This window comes from Populus trichocarpa, chromosome 3 (assembly GCF_000002775.5).
Source record: "Populus trichocarpa isolate Nisqually-1 chromosome 3, P.trichocarpa_v4.1, whole genome shotgun sequence".
Classification (NCBI taxonomy): domain Eukaryota; kingdom Viridiplantae; phylum Streptophyta; class Magnoliopsida; order Malpighiales; family Salicaceae; genus Populus; species Populus trichocarpa.
In genome coordinates, this window is record NC_037287.2 from 4,672,532 (window position 1) to 4,692,118 (window position 19,587).

The 19,587-nt window shown below is 34.8% G+C and overlaps 2 protein-coding genes across 30 annotated transcripts in view; both read right to left on the reverse strand.

Moving 5' to 3' along the window:
• The window catches only part of LOC18096801 (uncharacterized), a 92,884-nt gene that overhangs the window by 65,744 nt on the left and 7,553 nt on the right, over window positions 1-19,587 (reverse strand). The gene's annotated exons all lie outside the window — the stretch shown is intronic.
• Window positions 600-19,587, reverse strand: part of LOC112327026 (glyoxylate/succinic semialdehyde reductase 2, chloroplastic) — a 31,545-nt gene continuing 12,557 nt past the window's right edge. The window contains exon 13 of the mRNA XM_052451089.1: window positions 600-747. The gene's annotated coding sequence lies outside the window, so the exon portion shown is untranslated. The remainder of the gene's footprint in view (window positions 748-19,587) is intronic.

The following is a 19,587-nucleotide window of genomic DNA, read 5'->3' on the forward strand; positions in this document are numbered from 1 at the left end:
ATCCGTTGCAAAAAAATCAGCAACGACAAATCTGCATCGGATTTTTGCCGTTGCTGATTCCGTTGCTAAATTGTTTTAGCAACGGATTTTAGTGTTATTTGCAACGGAACAGTCCGTTGCTAATTACTCCATTTTTTAGTAGTGATAGTTACTCATACGGGAATGTTTGGGGGATGGGAAAATAAAATAGCCTAGAAAAGGAGGGAAAGTGAGTTTAGTTTTCTCTTATGAGGGAAGGAGATGTCGATGTGAGCTTACAGGTTTTTATTTATAAGTTGAGAAAGTGATGTGTTTCTGGTTGTCATGACTTTGGTATCTATCTGATGCTGTTAAGGGGTTCGAGCATACAGCCCATTGGAATCGATTTCAAGTTTAACTGTCAAGTAAAGCCAGGAAGGATCAGCTTCAGGATGAAATTAATACCAATTTTTCATCTGGGACAAAGCAAAATTCACTCATGTCACTTTGGAGTTTAGAATAGATTTCCACTTTAAGTAAAGTATAGATAGGATTCTTTTATCTTGTTTCGTGTTGTGCATTGTTTCTTTAAGTAAAGTATAAATTACTCCTTGTGGTTTTTTGCAATGAATTTGTCCATCAATTATTAATTATGGTAAATTCCTTGTTCAGAAACTATCAATAGTCTAGTTTAGGGACTCCGCAGTTTTTTTCCGACAGACTTGTATTAACACAGAAAAAAGACCACAAGCTGGTGATGATGACATACAAGAAAACTCGAGATCTCAGGTACAAGCCTCTCCTTCGTAACCAGGAAAAAAACACACGAGTTTGCTCAGGATTGCACTTTTCCTTTGAGTGCTTCAATCACTGCTGAAAAATCACTATCGCTAAGCCCGTGACTTTTTGCTACCTTGTATAGTTCATTTGCAGCTGCTGCAATTGGAGTGGGTTGGGAAACAGATTCTGCTAATCCCAGGGCAAGTCTCATGTCCTGAAACCATTGACTTCATTTTTGAGATGACAGCGTTGATTTAAATAGTGTCTGCAATTTAGAATATCTACAAACCTTCTGCTGATGCTTTAAGGGAAAAGCAGTGGGGTATAGAGATTTGACCATTGATGGACCTTTCAGCGAATACATCGGTGCACTAATGGCACCCAGTGACACTACCTGCAACTTCACCTATGTAAGAAGATTCCTACGAGGCTTCAATAGATGCCTTCAAAAACAACAAAATAAAATAAAATAAAAAAGATAACATCATTCTATATACTAGAGGCTTTTAGTTTTAGCAACAAAGACAAGGAAGAAGAGTGCACGCTTTAATTTTAAGAGTTTTTCAAGCCAGAACACCTAACAAATGAGGTCCATTTTGGATGTACTCTTCCATTAAGTGCTGTTATTGAACAAGAAGGGTGCAACACCTTGATTCATTTTGACCAAGGAATTTTAGTTAAGCATCATTCAGAACCTCTCTCTCTCTCTCTCTCTCTTACACAAACAAACGCAGACGAAGAAATAAAACAGACTGAAAATCAACGAGTTTCTTCATTTATTTTCCAGAGCACGGCAGAGCAATGATTATCATTGTGCATGTTCGAATGAGATAGAAAGAACAAGAATAATCCAATAAAAAACAAACAAGAGTATGAATTCAGTTAATCTTCATGGGGTTTGATGACAAGTGACACGACATAATCTAACAAGATTTTCTCTGCTCACAAATACCTCAACCAGTACATTTGGGTCCAGTCCTCCTTTCTCGCTGAGAAGCAACCCTTCAGAAAAGGTTGCCATCATACTGCAAATTGTTGAAAACACCAGGTGTCACAATATAATCCAGCACAGAAGCAAAACAGAAAACAATTGACAAAGGAACTTGGTAGAACCTGCCCATGATCATGTTGACAATAAGTTTCATTGCAGCCCCATTTCCGACTTCCCCAAGGTAAAATCTTGACTGGATAGTATTAAAAATCCATGTGAACAAAAAAGTGTAACTAGTTTCGAGGAGAAAAATAGGATACAGTACCTTCCCATGATATTTAATAACATACTGGAATCTTAGGTTAACCAAGCTATTGGTTCTAGTTAAAAAGAATTGCTAGATTGAAATCTTAGGTTTACCGAGCTGAAGACAAAGACCAAGGTTCAGGTTAAAAGGAGTCTCTAGATTGAGATTTCAGGTTAACTAAGCTGAAGATAATATTTTAGTTCTCGTTAAAAGGGATCACCAGATTAAATCTCAGATTGACCGAGATCAAAACAAATACCAAGGTTTTGATTAAAAGGCGTCTCTAGATTAAGATTTCAGGTTAACTAAGCTGAAGGCAACATTTTGGTTCTGATTAAAGGGGATTCCTAGATGAGGATCTCAAGTTGACCGAGCTATTGGTTCTAGTTAAAAGGAATAATCAAATTGGAATTCAGGTTGACCGAGCTGAAGAAAAAGACTAAAGATCTGGCTAAAGGAGTCTCTAGATTGAGATTTCAAGTTAACCGAGCTAAAGATAAAAATCAAAGTTCTGGTTAAAGGGGTCTCTAGATTGGGATTTCAGGTTAACCGAGCTGAAGGCAAACATTTTCATTTTGGTTAAAGGGAATCGCCAAATTAGGATTTCAGTTTATCTGTTGTTTTTTAGATTTTGGTTCTAGTTAAAGGAAATTATCAGATTATGATCTCAGGTTGATCGAGCTATTGGTTCTAGTTAAAGGAAATCGTTAAATTGAGATTTTAGGTTGACCGAGCTGAAGAGAAAGACTAAAGTTCTAGTTTAAAAGGGTCTCTAGATTGAGATTTCAGGTTAATTGAGTTAAAGGCAACATTTTGATTCTGGTTAAAGGGGATCGCTAGATAAGATCTTAGGTTGACTGAGTTGAAGATAAAGACCAAGGTTCTAATTAAAAAAGAGTCTCTAGTTTGATATTTCAGGTTAACCAAGTTGAAGGCAACATTTTGATTCTGGTTAAAGGGGATCATCATATGGGATCTCAAGTTGACCGAGTTGGAGATAAAGACTAAGGTTTTGGTTAAAAGGGGTCTCTAGATTGAGATTTCAGGTTAACCAAGTTGAAGGTAACTTTTTTGTTCTGGTTAAAGGGGATCGCCAGATGGGATCTCAAGTTAACCGAGCTATTGGTTTTGGTTAAAGAGAATCGCCAAATTGGGATATCAAGTTAGCCAAGATGTTTCATATTTTGGTTTTAGTTAAAAGGGATCGCCAAATGAGATCTCAAGTTGACCAAGCTATTGGTTATGGTTAAAGGGAATCGTCAGATTGAGATTTCAAGTTAGCCGAGCTGTGTTATATTTTTATTCTAGTTAAAAGGGATCACCAAATTGGGATCTCATGTTGATTGAATTTTTGGCAAAGATTTTGGTTTTGGTTTAAGAGAGTCGACAGATTGAGATTTTAGGACAACCAAGATGTACATAGTTTGATAATAGTTTTGGTTGAAGGGAATTGCTGCGAAAACAGAGTTTCAAGTAAACTGAACTAGACGCTTTGAGAAGATTAGTTTTGGAAAAACAATTTGTTTGTCTTCACAAACTTACTATGCAAAGTACTTAACAAGTCTTTCCTCTGTAAGTATTGTAAAGATAGGACATTTGTTATTACCCAATTTTTTACTTTGTTTTTGAAAACAAAAACCAAAAAATAGCGAAAAAAACAACAAAACCCCAAAAAAAAATATGTACGTCTTTTCCAAAGAATTTAAAATAAAAGAAAAGGAAAAAATTGCATTTAATATTTAGGGATTTAATTATAATTGTGGAAAGGAGAGGATCAATTTGAAAATTGAAAACTCTCTCACCAAGCAACCCATTTTTTTAATCAAATAGTCTACAATCATTCTCTTAGTACAAAGGTTCATTTTTCTTTTCTTTGTCTCCAAGTTATCAAATGAATGGTTGAGATTTATTCTTGAAATTCAATGGTTAATCTTGGTTTGTTTTGCCTTCAAGCTAAAGAAAATTTTCACCCATAAATAGATGGCTAAACACACACACTCACACAAGGGCCAAGTTTTACATAACAAAAATCTTTCTTTCAAAAATACAATTTTATTTTAAATTGTATTCAACCAAGTTTTCTCAAAAATACAAAAATCATATCTTGTTTAAAAAATAAAATACATAATATGTTTTATTTTTTTAGCTTAGATTTTGAATTTAATAATCAGTTTATTAAATCCATGAGGATTTAGCCAATATTTCTATAACCAATAAAATTTTAATTCATGAGAATTAATGGTCAATATTATGGTATAAATGTTGGACTTACAAGTAAGCTGATATTTAAATATCAAAAATTATCAGAATTATCCTGAATATTCATCAATTTTAATTGGATGTATTTTTCACCACAACACACAAGTTGTGGAAAACCCTTTCGCCTTCCAGGATAGACGAACCCTATCAGGATATTTACATGGATCCTAAGCAATATATATAGTTTATATTTATGTGTGACATGTTTGATGGTTTATTTTTATGTTTAGAGTAAGGTGTTCTGTGGTAGCCTTAAAATCATTCACAAACAAGCTTTTCCGTGGTTCTTTATATTAATTCTTCGTCGTGGTCTGCAAATCTTTCTAGAAAAAATGCAGTTATGATTTAAAATCTTTTTTAAATCTCTGGAGTTTTTCGTGCATCTTAGATATACGTATGCTTTTGCTAACACTAGCCTTTAGTTTTGTAAAAAAAAAACAAGAAGGGAAAGAGATGCAGTATTTTTTAGAAAAACCTTTCTCCTTTAAAATTTTGATTTATGCTTAATTAGACGATGTGATGCCTATCTTATAAATTGGCACTTCTTTTGATTTCTTTTTTTTTTACTTGGAAAGCTTTGAATATTGAAAACATTGCCTCTTGGCGATCTACTTTTTTACGATGAAGGTTCGACTCATTTTAGATAGCGTTGTGTGACTTATCGTTCAGTGTTGTCTTACATCAAATGGTTCGATTGCTTTTCTCATGGTTTTTTGCATTGGCTCTGCACATTCTTTGACTAATTCATAGCTATGACATCCATTTTCTTTGCTTTTCATGCATATTTACTGTTCCAGCAGCATCCTTAGGGTTCCAAAACAAGAAAACAGAAAATACCTAACTAACTATAATAATAAGATGTTTATGAGATGATCTTCTGTTTTTTATAAGCAATGAGCGTACATTTGGAACAAGTTTTCAATGAGCTCAGCGTTTTGAGTCACTGTTGCATATTTTCTTTGTTTTCAGCCTCGTCTTAACTAAACAATGCTTTAGTCTATTTAGTCTTTCATTGATACAAAGAAATAATTTGTTTTCTATGGCAGCAACAATGAATACATTTTTTTTAATTAAAATGTAAGTATATTAATATATCAAAAATTTACAATGCCGGAGAACCAACAAGTTTGTATACAGTAATTTACAAAAGCAGGGAACAAACTCTCTGATAGAACTTTACATCAAAGCCAAGGAAAGGAAGCTAACAAGCTAAGATTAGCAGACAATGGTTATGTGAGGAACCATAAATTACAAGGTTCCCAACCTAATACAAAGCAAAAGTCAAGACAAGTAGACAGTCTGAGCACCAATTGGAGTAGAAAACACAAAAGTATATCAAACCAGGATGCAAAAAACACATGAGTACCATGCAGCATAACAAATCTTCAAGAGAAACAGCAACAACAAAGGCCCAACAAGAAACATATGCAATGCGGCTTGAAAGGCTGTGAACCGAAGAGAAGACAGCTTCCCACAGGAAAGTTCATCGAGAACAACCACTAATATAGTTAGCTGACATTAATTTGAAGGTGATTGCACTCATGAAAGTGCAATATCATGTAAAATAAAACCTGAAATCTCCAAAATAAAGATTCAACCAGTGTGCAGGAGTTCTCAAAGACTCTTCTATTCCTTTCTTTCTATATCAGGTAGGCAACAATGCTAAGGAAGACCCTTTTCTTTTTTGCAACAGCGTTTTTCCCCTTGAGATTGAGGCCCCGAACAACACTACTAATGGTGGCCATACCTCGGCAGAGTCGAAGCCAAGATTTAACCTTCGACCATAAGAGGGATGTCCAACTGCAAGAAAAGAAAAGGTGATTATGGCTTTCCTCATGATCCTAACAAAAGACGCAGCTAGCATCAGCATCAACAAAGTGCAGCCTGTCTCGTGTTCTCAGCCTCCCAAGTAAAGCAAGTCAAAGGATGAAACTATGCCTTAGTAAACACCAAGGTTCCCAAACAACCTTAACCTATGACACCGAGGTTCCTTTAAATCTCAAAAACTCATAAGCATAACCCGAGAAAGGCTCAGAAATATTATCCCAACTTTGCATCATGGAGATCACTTCTGATTGTCCCCCACAATCTGCAAGGAGCTGATCTAGAAGAGAAATTAAGGACTTCCATAAGGGAGAGGAGGTTATTTGAAGAGGAACCAACCAGATAGTACTATCCTGCAAGTAAAAATAGTGCACTCATCTAATCCAAATCGAGTCAGTTTTTAAATGAATATTTCATAGCTGCTTTGCAATGAAACAGTTGTTCCTTGCCTTGATGTCATAGAGCCCAAGGCATCCCTCATTTCTTTAGCAAACAGATGTGCTTCCAGGCAACTAAGGCAGACTTGCTTCTAGCAGTGTTACCAGTCCATAAGAAGTTCCTACAAATGCATGTAATTTGGTTGATGACAATATCTGGCATGGGGAAAATGTTGAGCCAAAATTGCACCATGCCAAAGAGAACAGATCTAATTAACTCTAGACGCCCAGCATAGGATAAGTGCTTGCCCATCCAGCCTTGTATAGCAGATTCAAGTTTATGCAGAAGGGGGGAAAACTGGCTAGCAAGAAGCCTCTAGGGACTGAGGGGAACACCAAGGTATTTGAAGGGAAAGCTACCTTTAGAAAAACAAGAATCTTGAAGGATACCCTACTTCATACTGTCTCTAACTCCTCAAAAATATATGAAAGATCTCCCTGCATTAATGTGTAACCCTAAGGTCTGGCCAAAGACATGCAACTGCTCTAGAAGAATATGAACAGAAGATTTGTCCCCCCGACATAACAGAAGAATGTCATCTGCAAAAACAAGTGACAAATGTTATGAAATGCACACTTCGGGTGATAATGGAAGCCTGGCTGTTGAGATGCTATCTTCAGCATACGTGAGAGATATTCAATGCAGATTAGAAACAGATAGGGAGAGAGAGGATCACCCTGCTGAACTCCACACCTCCTAGGGAAAAACCCATATAGGTTGCCATTGATAGCAATAGAGAAAGAAGAAGTTTCCACACGTAACATAACTAGATGAACAAAACGCTAAGGAAAAGCCAGCAGATGAAGAAGCTCTCTAAGAAAGACCCATTGCACCGAATCAAAAGCTTTTCTAAAATCAATTTTTATGAGGCACCAGGGAAAGGTTTTCTTCCTACCATAATGCCTGAGAAACTCTTAAGCCAAGTTAATGTTATCAATCATATTCCTCCCTCAAAGGAAAGCATTTTGAGCTGGACCAAAAATATCTTGGAAGGCACGGCACAATCTACCAGCTAGAATCTTGGATATCACTTTGTAAATCACATTGCAGCAAGAGATTGGCTTAAAATCATTGGCTGAGTTGACATTAGTAGACTTTGGAACCAGAGCAATAATGCAATGATTACTCTGTTTGAGGATTTGACCAGAAGAAAAGAAATCTTGAACTGACATACAAAAATCAGCCCCAACGATGTCCCAAGATTTCTTGAAAAAAAAGATGAAAATCCGTCAGGACCAAGAGCTTTGTCATTACCAATGTTGAAGAGAGTTTCCTTGATAGCTTCATTTGAGATATGAGCCAAGAGAAAACTAGAGTGGGATTCATCAAGACAAGGACTACTATGAACAACAGCAGCATCAATAGAAGAAATAGACGATGAAGTTCCAAGAAGGTTTTGATAGTAATGAACAAATTCAGCTCTAACTTCATCTAAAGAGGTAGTAAGAGCCCTATTACCATGCTGGACAGCAGGGATGAAACTTTTCATGTGCTTATGACTCATCAAAGCATGTAAAACCCTTGTACCTCTGTCACTTTTCTTAAGAAAGTTACACTTGAGCTTCTAGGCAAAAAACATTTTCTCAACAGATTTAAGGTTGAAGAGATTCAACTTCATTTGATTAACTCTGTTCAGGAGAGAGATGTCATCTCTAGAATTGTGTAGGAGGCATTGATGATGCTCTAAATCAGCCTCAGCTCTAACAACTCTCTCTGAAATGTGACTAAAATGAAGCTTGTTTAAATTCTTCAAAGGACTCTTCAAAAACTTGAGTTTCCTGCACAAAATAAACATAGGAGTGCCTGCAACTAGGGATTGCCATCCTTCAGAGATTAAACCTGCATAGTCTGGGTGATCAACCCACATATTAAAGAACTTGAAGGGGCGCCGACCTGGGGATCTGTTGCTACCAATCTGAATGTGAGCTCCTGATTGATTAGAGAAAGCACCCAGAGGGTGAAAATGCAAATGGGACGTGAGCTGAAGATTTCACCATAAGGGATTGGCCAGAACACGATCTATTTTAGTCCAAATAGTCCCATTGGACCAAGTATAGTGGCAGCCAGTGTAATTCAAATCAGAGAGGCCCAAGTCGGAATAGCATGCTCTGAAATCAGAGACTTCATAAGATGAGACAGGGTCACCATTGTATTTATCTTCCTGGGAGAGAATGGAGTTAAAATCTCCCAAAACAATCCAGGGACCAGCTGGAGCCCAAGACTTAAGGTTGTCCCAAAGAGATCTGCGAGCAATAATAGTATTGAAACCATAAACAATACATTTTGCTAATTGGTTTATAGGTTACTGTAACTTCTTAGATGTTGATGGACCAGAGCTGCTGAAGAAGCTTTATAAATAGCAAGATGCAACAAATTTGTTTAGATTCCATGCAACCTTTTTAGTTGGTAAATTACCGGTTTCAAGAATTTTCGTAGTGATGTGCTAAGGTATTTTGCTACCTGAAACTTGACGATGTGCAGATCTATTATCTTAAAAAACATGATACAAAGTAAAGTTATTACTCCACTATCTCACATATCAAATTAATGCATGTTTTCTCATAAGGAAAAAATCAAAGTCGTCAAAGTTATTGGATGATTCATATGCATACACGTGGTAGAGCGTGGAAAATGGAATTAGTAAGTGTTAAAGTGTAATTTGTAATTTTTAGTATTATTAATTTTATTTTTAATGAGTAAAGTTCTCTTGGTTTTCCCTAGATTGTGAAAGTTCATGTGCTCCTAGATTTCATTAAATTAGTTCTTGTTATATAGTCTTTCTCTATTATGTTCTTGTAACCTGCAGAATAAAAAGAATAATAAGAAAATATTTATGGTATTAAGTTCCAACTTTATTAATTATCAGATTCAAATCTTTATCTTCCTTATTTCTACAGTTTTTTTCCAAAAGATTTGGTATCAGAGCAGGTTTCTTCTTAATGGCTTCTTCATCAAGTATCTCTACTTTCTCCTATACCGCAACGCAGATTCCTATCTTCGATGGAGAGCATTATGAATACTGGATTTCTCAAATGGAGACTATCTTCATTTCACAAGATTTATGGACATTAGTTGATGAGGGGTTTAAAGAACCACCCTAGACAGGATCTTCTACATCTTGGACAGAAAAAAAATACAAAGGAATATAAGCAGAATGTGCAAAGAAATGCAACTGCCTTTAGAATAATTTAGCGAGTAAGCAAATCAATTTATCTCAGAATTTTCTCTATTAAAAAGGCAAGAAAAGCGTGGGAGATTTTAAAAAATGAATTCTAGGATTCTCATAAAGCTATCTCCATTCGACTACAGAATCTGTGGAGAGAATTTGAAAATCGTACAATGAAGGATATTGAGTTGATTAAAGATTTCTCTTCAAGAACCACTGATTTGAATCCCTCCAAATTGCATATCATCTAGCATAAAAATCTGATTTGAATCTTCTTCGTGGGATCGACCCCTTGCTTGCTCTATACTATCTTGTGTGTTGTGTTTGAAGCTAGGGTAATTAATTTGTGCGACCGCGACATCGCAACACTTACAATTCATGAATTGATGGGATCTCTTGAAGCATATGAACAAAGAGTAAACTAGTATAGCAAGCAACTAATGGAGTAAGCATTTCAGATTAAAGCAAATTTTTCTGATAGGAAGGCAACAAGATTTCATCAAGATCAAAGAGGAGGAAGATCATTTTTTAGAAAAGAAACATATGGAAGAGCAAGTGAAAGTCAGAATTATAGCAAAGACAGAGGTAGAAACAGAGGAAGTGGAAGAATAGACTTTCAGCTAAGAGGAAGCAGCAATTTATATTGCACTATTTACAAAAGAACTACTCATAAAACTTGAGATTATTTCTTTACATGTACCAGATGTAAAAATTCCTCACATTCTGACAGAAATTGTTGGCATAAAGAAAAGGAAGATGGTAGTGGAGAGAACACTGCAGCACACTTTTCAAATAAAGAAGATCAACTATTCTATTCTTACATGAATGTAGAACACAAAGGAGAAGAAGTTTAGTATCTTGATAGTGGTTATAATCATCATATCACTGGTAATCGCTCGAACTTTGAAACTCTTGATAAAGCTTATTCTTCTCATGTTGAACTTGGTGACAGTAAGAGGGTAGAAATCAAAAGAAGAGGTGATGTTACAATCCATTCCAATAAAGGTAATAAAAAAACATATTCATGATGTGTTTTACTCTTTTAGCATTGGTCAGAATCTGTTGAGTGTAGGACAAATGATGAGAAAAGGTTATAAGCTGATTTTTTTATGAAGAATAATATGAGATTTATAATAAGAAAACAAATTGGAGAATAACTTGTCAAGATGAGTTCTAATAATGTTTTTCCTCTTAACATGAAATCACTTCATAATGTTGTTATTAGAAGTGAACATGTTGATGAATCTCATCTTTGGCATTTCAGATATGGGCATCTGAATTATAATGGCTTGCAACAGCTAAAGCAAGAGAATATGGTTTCTGGTCTTCCTTCCATCCAGAACCAAACTGGAATCTGTGAAGGATATGTGTATGAAAAAATGCATCGTTTTTCATTTACAAAGACAACCTGGAGAACCAATACACCTCTTGAATTAATCCATGCAGATATTTGTGGCCCTATTCGAACTCCATCTATAAGTAACAATAGATATTTCTTACTCTTTGTTGATGATTATTCTAGAATGATATGGATTTATTTGCTTGATAAAAAATCAGAAGCATTCTCTATTTTTTTTTTCCATTCAAAACTCTTGTAAAAAAACAAAGTGGGTGCCAGATGAATACTTTAAGGATAGATCGTGGAGGAGAGTTTATTTACAAGCTTTTTCTTGATTATTGCAAAAAAAATGGTATTCAAAGGCAACTTATTATTCGGCATACTCCTCAGTAGAATAAAGTTGTAGAAAGGAAGAATATAATTATTGAAGAAATGGCAAGAAGAATTTTATAAAGGAAAGGACTTCCTAAGAAGTTTTGGGTTGAAGCTATCAATACTGCAGTCTAAAATCAAACTCTATTTGAAACATGGTATAAGCAAAAGCCTGATGTTAGTCATCTTAAAGTATTTAACAGTATTGTTTATGCTCTTATTCCTTCTCAAAGTAGAGATAAGTTTGATGAGAAAGGGGAGAAACTTATCTTTATTAGCTATAATGATGAATAAAAAGGCTTTCGACTTTTCAATCCTAAAAAGGATCAGTTACTTTTTTCCAAAGATGTTATTTTTATGAATCTCCAGTTTGGAAATGGGAAGATACAGTCAATCCAGAATCAGCAACACTGGAGTTACTTGAAGCTCTAAAGCAGCCTAATGTTTCCAATTCTTCTTCTCAAAATGGAACTTGTTCAAATTCTCACAATGAAGGAAACTCATCAAGTTCTAATGAAGAATCATACTCATAATCTCCTCCAAGGAGATTTCGACCATTAATTGACATTTACAACTCTTGTCATGTTGCTTTCTTTTCAGGTGAACCTTGGAATTTTAAAGAAGCAGTAAAAAAGAAAGAACAGAGGAAAGCTATGAATGAGGAGATAATAAGTATTGAAAAGAATCAAACATGGAAGTTAGTTGATTTTCCAAAAGAAAACAAGACAGTGGGTTTAAAATGGGTGTTCAAGATCAAATACAATGAGGATGGCAGTATTCAAAAGCATAAGGCTAGAATTGTTGCTAAAGGCTACTTACAACAACCTGGAGTTGATTTTACAGAAACCTTTGCGCCTGTTGCAAGAATGGAAACTATCATAATAGTTCTTACTTAATATGCACAACTTCAATTACAGGTTTTTCAACTTGACATTAAGTCAGCATTTCTTAATGGAGAATTGTAAGAAGAAGTCTATGTTGAGATAACCCCGGGATATGAATTAAAAGGGCAAGAAGAAAAAGTTTACAGACTTTGTAAAGCTCTTTATGGATTAAAACAGGCACCAAGAGCATGGAACAATAAAATTGATCTCTATTTTCATCAAAATGAATTTGAAAGAAGTAAATTTGAACCATCACTTTATATGAAGAAAAAAGGAGTAGACTTTCAAATGGTCTATCTTTATGTTGATGATCTAATATATACAAGAACAAGTAAAGATATGGTTGCAGAATTCAAGGATGCTATGATGAAAGAATTCAAAATGTCACCTTGGATTGATGAGATATTTTATTGGCATTCAAATGAAGCAATCTCCAGGGAAAAATTTTATTTCTCAAGAAAAGTATGTTGCAGATCTTTTCAAGAAATTCGACTTGTCAAAATGTAAACTAGTAACATCTGCAATACAGCAAATGAGAAGTTACAATAGAATGATGGTGCTGCTAAAGTGGATTCAAAAAAAATTTTGAAGTCTTATTGGATCTTTAATTTATCTCACAAATTCAAGACCTGATATATTATTCCCAGTAAGTATTATTTCTAGATTTATGGAGGATCCTAGCCGACTTCATTGTGCAGCAGCAAAAAGAATCCTGCAATATCTTTAAGGAACAAAGGATCATGGAATCATGTACAAGAAACAAGAAGATAACAGGTTGATTGGTTATTCTAACAATGACTAGGCTGGAAGCTCTGATGATAGGAAGAGTACATCTTGTTATGTATTTTGTGTAGGAACAAATATAATTTCATAGCATTTAAGGAACAAAAATTATATAGTTTTATCTTTTGCAGAGGTAGAATACATTGCTGCAAATGAAGCAGTATATCAATTAGTGTGGTTGAGGAGAATTCTTTTGATTTACAGTAAAAAGTTCTTGATCTTACTATTATATTATGTGATAACATGTTAGCAATTGTAATGACCAAGAATCCAATTTTTCATGCACAATCAAAGCATATAGAGTTAAGGCATGATTTTATCAAAGACATGGTGAGCAAGAAAGAGATGCAACTGGAGTTTATCAATACAAATGATCAACCTGCAAACATTCTCACAAAAGCTATTCTAGTTGAAAAGTTTCAGCAATTCAAAGAGTTTATGAAGATTACAAATTACGAGGGAGTGTTAAAGTGTAATTTATAATTTTCAGTGTCATTAATTGTTAGCTTTAATGAGTAAAAGATCTCATGGTTTTTCCTAGATTGTGGAAGTTTATGTGCTCTTAGATTTCATTAAATGGAATAATAAGAAAACATTTATGGTATTGAGTTAGAGCTATATCAATTATTGGATTCAAATCTTTTTCTTCTCTCTTTCCAACGGTAAGAACTAAACAAAGATGATCTTGAAAGTAAAAGGTCAATAATATTACAAATAAAAGTAAAGGGGTAAATTAGTAAAAAATCAAGAATAAAAGGACTAAATAAAAGAAGTCTTAATTGAAAACTAACTCAAATAAGAAGTTGTTTATATTCCCTACTTAGTGTTTTAATTTATTTTTAACCTCTTTTCTAGCATATTCTCTAACAAAAATATTTTAGTGAGTAAAATGAAAGGGACAATAAGAATGAGGGACCTAAATATAGTTTAGAAGATTATGAGAGATATTAAAAGGATTTAAAATTTAAATTAAAAACATTTAAAATTGAAATTCAAAAATAAAGGAATTTAAAGTTTAGAATTAACATTAATGGAATTAAAAAAAATTAGAATTGAAATTAAAAAAAAAAGAATTTAAAACTCATATTAAAAATGAAAAAAAATAAAATCTAAAAAGATTTTTAAATTCAATTATAGGATTTTTAAATTTAAGGAGGAGCATTATAAATAGATGAGGAGAGAAACAAGACGAAGAATTTTTTTATGGAAAGAAATAAAAAAATCAAAAGAGAAAAAATTATGAGAGAAAGTGAAAGAAAAGAAAAGAAAAGAAAAGAAGAAAAAAATAGGACAGAAATTAAAAAAAAAATAAGGGAGATATATATAAAAAAAATTTAACAAAAACAAAAATACAAAAGACTCTCCTTGTTTACTGAAACCAAACCTTAGCCGCCTATACCATAGCCTCCCATTTCTCTAATACTGCTGGAATCTGACAACTTAACCATAACCTCACAACTTGAAATCAACTATATTCTTTATCTCTCTTGCCTTCCCATGTTATAACCCAGCCTAACCTCTCCCAACCACGCAATCTTTATTTTTGGTAATGTTTGGAAAAACAGTTAAAATCATGTTTTTTAAAAATTACATAAAATATTGCTTAAAATTTAAAAAAAAAATTATGTGTTTAGATTGTTTTGATGTGCTAATATAAAAAAAAAATTAAAAAAAATTATTTTAATGCATTTTCAAGTGAAAAGTATTTTGAACCGCAACCACTATCTTACTTTCAAACGCATATTTCCTCGAAACCATAAGCCTATGACCAAAACCATTGTCTCCTCTCACTCGAAATCGAACACAACAGCCTCCTTTATTTCATATACTAAAATATTTATGACGAACAATGTACTTTTTTATTCTTACTCAATTTGTTTTTTAATTACATCATTGTAAGCCCAAATTGATGCTAATTTGTCCAATTTTGTTAAAGATTGGAAAAATTCAATGATAGGGCACTAGAGTGAAAACAATGGAGAAATATAATGGTCAATCTAATATTCTTAGGAAAAGTTCATTTTGGTCCAAAAATTATTTTTTTTTTAAGTTTTTTTAATTACATCATTTTCAAGCCTAATTGCATGGAATATGGCTCAAAATTATGGTAAATTTATAAAATTAAAAGTTTAAAGATAAAAAAGTAAAAGGCGAATAAAATTGATGGCTACCCACAAATGTTCGCTACATTGTTTTGGTCTTAAATTTTATTTATTTTTTATTTTTTGGCCTGTGTATGAGAGAGAAACAAAGACCGTTAAAAATAGCATTAGAAAGAGAAAATGTTTGGTTGTCATAATTTCGGCAACCAAAACGATCAAGTTTTATGTCAAGATGATCCATTTGACGAGAGAAGTTTGTTGGTGATGGTTTTGGATCCTCGTATTATCGAAAAAAATATATCCGGCTTTAGGAAAATTTGTGCTATCAATTTGATTTTTCAATTTTTAATTGACTTCTTACTATTAAAGGGCACATAAGGGTTTATTGAGCTTTGTAGGGTTGTCCTCGGATATTTTGAGGTGAAACTTTGGTTGAAAATTGGGTTGTTTTGGTTCAAAAATGCAAAAATTATGTGTTATTAGTCACAATAGAAGTCGAGTCATCCATTTCAATTTTTTTAAAAAAAAAGTTGGATGACATGTTGTACTCCGCCTTAAAAAAAAAAAGAATCAAGGTGCGCTTGAGCCTAGCCTTCAGGCCAATAAGCGTCTAGCCTTCTTTTTTTGTTATCTATGCTTTTTATTTCTTTGATTTTATTGTTTGTGTTAAAATAAAGTTTTGGTTCGATCTAGAACATGGCACAGGGTAGTAAGCTAATCCAAGCTAAACAATATAACCACCAAAGCAACAACCCTCCACCAAGCATGACAAGTCCTCCTTCTCTCCCAGGCGTTGTGCCTTGTGCTCCTTCAAAAATAGTGCATGGTATTGATGATTCTATGCAGGATGTGGTTGTTGTTGCAGGACGAGAGCCCCCTAGAGGCAGGAAGCAATATATGACTCATAGCATGGTTGCTGCTACTGAAAAGTTGGTCAGCATGCGAAGACTGATGTTGTTGTTCTCTATGAAGGCAGTGGTTCTGCAAAGGTTTGGCCTATGGCAGGCAATAGGCTTCAGGGCAAGCATGAGGGTTCAGTTTTCCCTTCTTCTTCCTTATGACTCCATTTGGATTTTGATGATAATTTATGTAGTCATGTTTTGGTTTTACAGCATCTCTGTATGTGGATTTAATACTATTTCAAGGGAGCATGTTCCCTTTGTTACTTAGTGTTTATTGTACATTTGAACTTGCTAGTCTCCAGCTTTGTTTCTCTCTAGTTTTTGTTACATGCAGCATTGTGCATGTAAGTTTGTTGTGATGTCGTCTATTAGGTTGTTCCCAGCAATGCTCATCCGAATGTGTGATCCATTGCACTGGATAGTTGTGCTTGCCATGGCCTAGGTGGAAGCTGGCTCTGATGTTGAGTGTTGGTAGCTCCTGCTTATTCTAGGTTTTCTGGTTTGCTAGAGTAGCACTCTCTCTGGCTTGTGTTGCTCCTTTTGTTTCTTGGTCAGCTGAACCTCTGTTGGCTTTTGTTGATCTATTATATGTTGTCTTGCTTCTATTTATTGCTGCTTGAAAACTTTACAGAAACTTTAAAGAAAAATGCTTGAATACTGTTGTATTTTTGTTGCTTAATATGTGCATATACAGAGGGTTTAAATAAAAGATAATGCTAACTGTTGTCCTACATATATGTATGTATATCTAATGAGTTCAAAATTTAAACAGCAGATACAATCTTGTTTGATTTCAAAACTTTGAATATTGGATAGCTAAGCTCCTATAGATTCGGTGGTTGTTGCAGCATGTTCATTCTTTTTGACTTGTTCTTCTACACGACCCTGCAATCGAAAGGGTAGGGACCGAACCCTGAGATTGTCACGTAAAGTATGAAATCGAACAGAAGGAAGCGGTTTTGTTAGAGCATCCGCATACTGATCTTTAGAAGAAATAAATTGAACATTAAGTTGCCCATGAAGAACCTGGTCACGAACATAATGAAAATCAATTTCAATATGCTTTGTGCGAGCATGAAATAGGGGATTACTAGTTAAGTAAGTAGCCCCTATGTTGTTGCACCATAGAATGGGAGAATGCACAGCTGGCATACCAAGATCATTGAGTACTTATTTAATCCATTAAAGCTTTGCTGCTACATTGGCAAGTGCTTTGTATTCGGATTCTGTACTGCTGCAAGCAACGGTTTGTTGTTGCTTGCAGCTCCATGAAACCAAATTATTGCCCAAGTATACACAATAGGTGCCAATGGATCGTCTGTCATCAGGATCGGACACCCAATCTGCATCACTAAATGATTGTAAAGTAACACTGGCAGTAGGCTATATTAGTAAAGAATGAGAAATGGTGTGTTTTAAATAACACAATATGTGTTTGACTACTGCCTAATGCATCTCCATAGGATTATACATAAACTTGCTAACTTTATGAATTGCAAATGCAATGTCCGGCCGAGTAAATGAAAGGTATTGAAGCCCTCCAACGATACTTCTGTATAAAGAGGGATAATGGAATGCAACGCAAGCAAATTTTGATAATGGCAGCGAGGTTGACATTAGAGTAAGACAGGGTTTGGCTTTGTCCATTTTGCTGTGCATTAAGAGGTCTAGAATATAACGTCTCTGTGATACAGAGAGACCATTATCGGTGTGGAGAGCTTCAATGTTTAGAAAGAAGCTTAGTTCACCCATATCTTTGACTGCAAAATCACCCTGAAACAAGGTGATCACTCAGTTGATAGAACCGATGTCACTTCCAGTTATGATTATGTCATCGACATAAATCAAAAAATAAATAAGAGTGGAACCTTAATGATAAACAAAGAGGGAGTGATCGGCTTGACTGCCGATAAAACCAATAGATTGGAGCTTATCTGTTAAGCGTGAAAACCATGATCTTGGTGTTTGATGAAGACCATAGAGAGATTTTTCCAATTTACAAACATGGTTTGGAAACTAAGAGTGAATAAAACCGGGAGGTTGAGCCATGTAAACATCTTTATGTAAGTAGCCATGTAGAAATGCATTTTGGACATCAATTTGTCGAAGAGGCCAACCACGTGAAACAGCTAATGATAGAACCAACCTTACTGTTGTTGGTTTCACCACAGGACTGAATGTCTCGCTGAAATCAACGCCTTCTTGTTGATAGAAACCTTTGGCTACATGTCTTGCTTTAAATCTGTCAATATCACCATTAGCTTTCCTTTTGATCCAGTATACCCACTTACATCCAACTAGATTAGCATTGGATGGTTTGGGAACCAAATTCCAAGTTCCATTCTGCAGCAAAGCATCAAACTCTGTGTTCATAGCAGTTCTCCAGTATGAATTTTTAACAGCCTCTGTGTAGCAAGTTGGTTCTGTCTCTGGTGTTTGGAATGTGGCCAAAAGGGCTTTAGGAATGGGATATTTGATGTGGGAATCAGATGGTAATTTTGGCTTATGCATGTTGTTTTTGCTTCTTGTAGTCATTGGGTGCCAATTCTGCGTTGGTGGAGCAGAGGCAGAGGGTAAAAGAACTTGGGGTGGACTATCAGTATTTTGAGGCTTAGTGATATTTATTGCAGGAAAGATCAAATCAACACAATGATCACGTGGAAGACCAGATAAAGAGGCCATATGCAGAGTGCTTGATGCAGTAGATGGTGGAGTGGCACCTGCAGAAAAGAGGAACTTGCAGAAGATAAATTGAGATTGGATGGTAGCGTAACAGAAGTAGTATTTGATGAAGGATTGAGTGGTTTAGGTGCGGTGTATGGATAGAGATTTTCATCAAAGAAAACATGACAGGAAACAAAAATTCTGCATGTGGAGATATCTAGACATTTGTAACCTCGATAACCAATATACCCAATAAAAATGCAGTTTTTGGATCGAAAATCAAGCTTATGGCGATTATATGGATGTAAATAGGGCCAGCATGCACATCCAAAGGTGCGTAAAAAATTATAATCAGGTTTTTGATGGTGAACCATTTCATATGGAGATTTATGATTTAAGATTGGAGTGGGAAGTCTATTAATAATAAAAACTGCAGTTAAGAACGCATCTTCCCAGAACATTTGAGGCAAATTAGAGTGAGCAAGCAGGGCTAGTCCAACTTCAACAATTTGCCTATGACGTCTCTCAATGGCACCAGCCTGTTGATGTGTATAGGGACAAGTTATTCGATGGTTAATGCCTGTATTTAAGCTATGGTATTCTCCCCCCCTAATCACTTTGAAAAGCTTTAATTTTGATGCCAAACTAGCGTTCGACAACAGTTTGGAAACTGAGAAATGTTTGATATGCGTCAGATTTGAGTTTTAATGGAAAAGGCCATTAAAAATTAGTAGCATCATCTAAAAAACTGATATAATAACATGCACTAGAAGTGGATAATGTAGAAGCTGGCCCCCAAACATCCGAATATATTAATTCTAAAGGTTACGAAACTGTAACATGCATATTTATAAAGGGCATATCATGGCTCTTGGCCA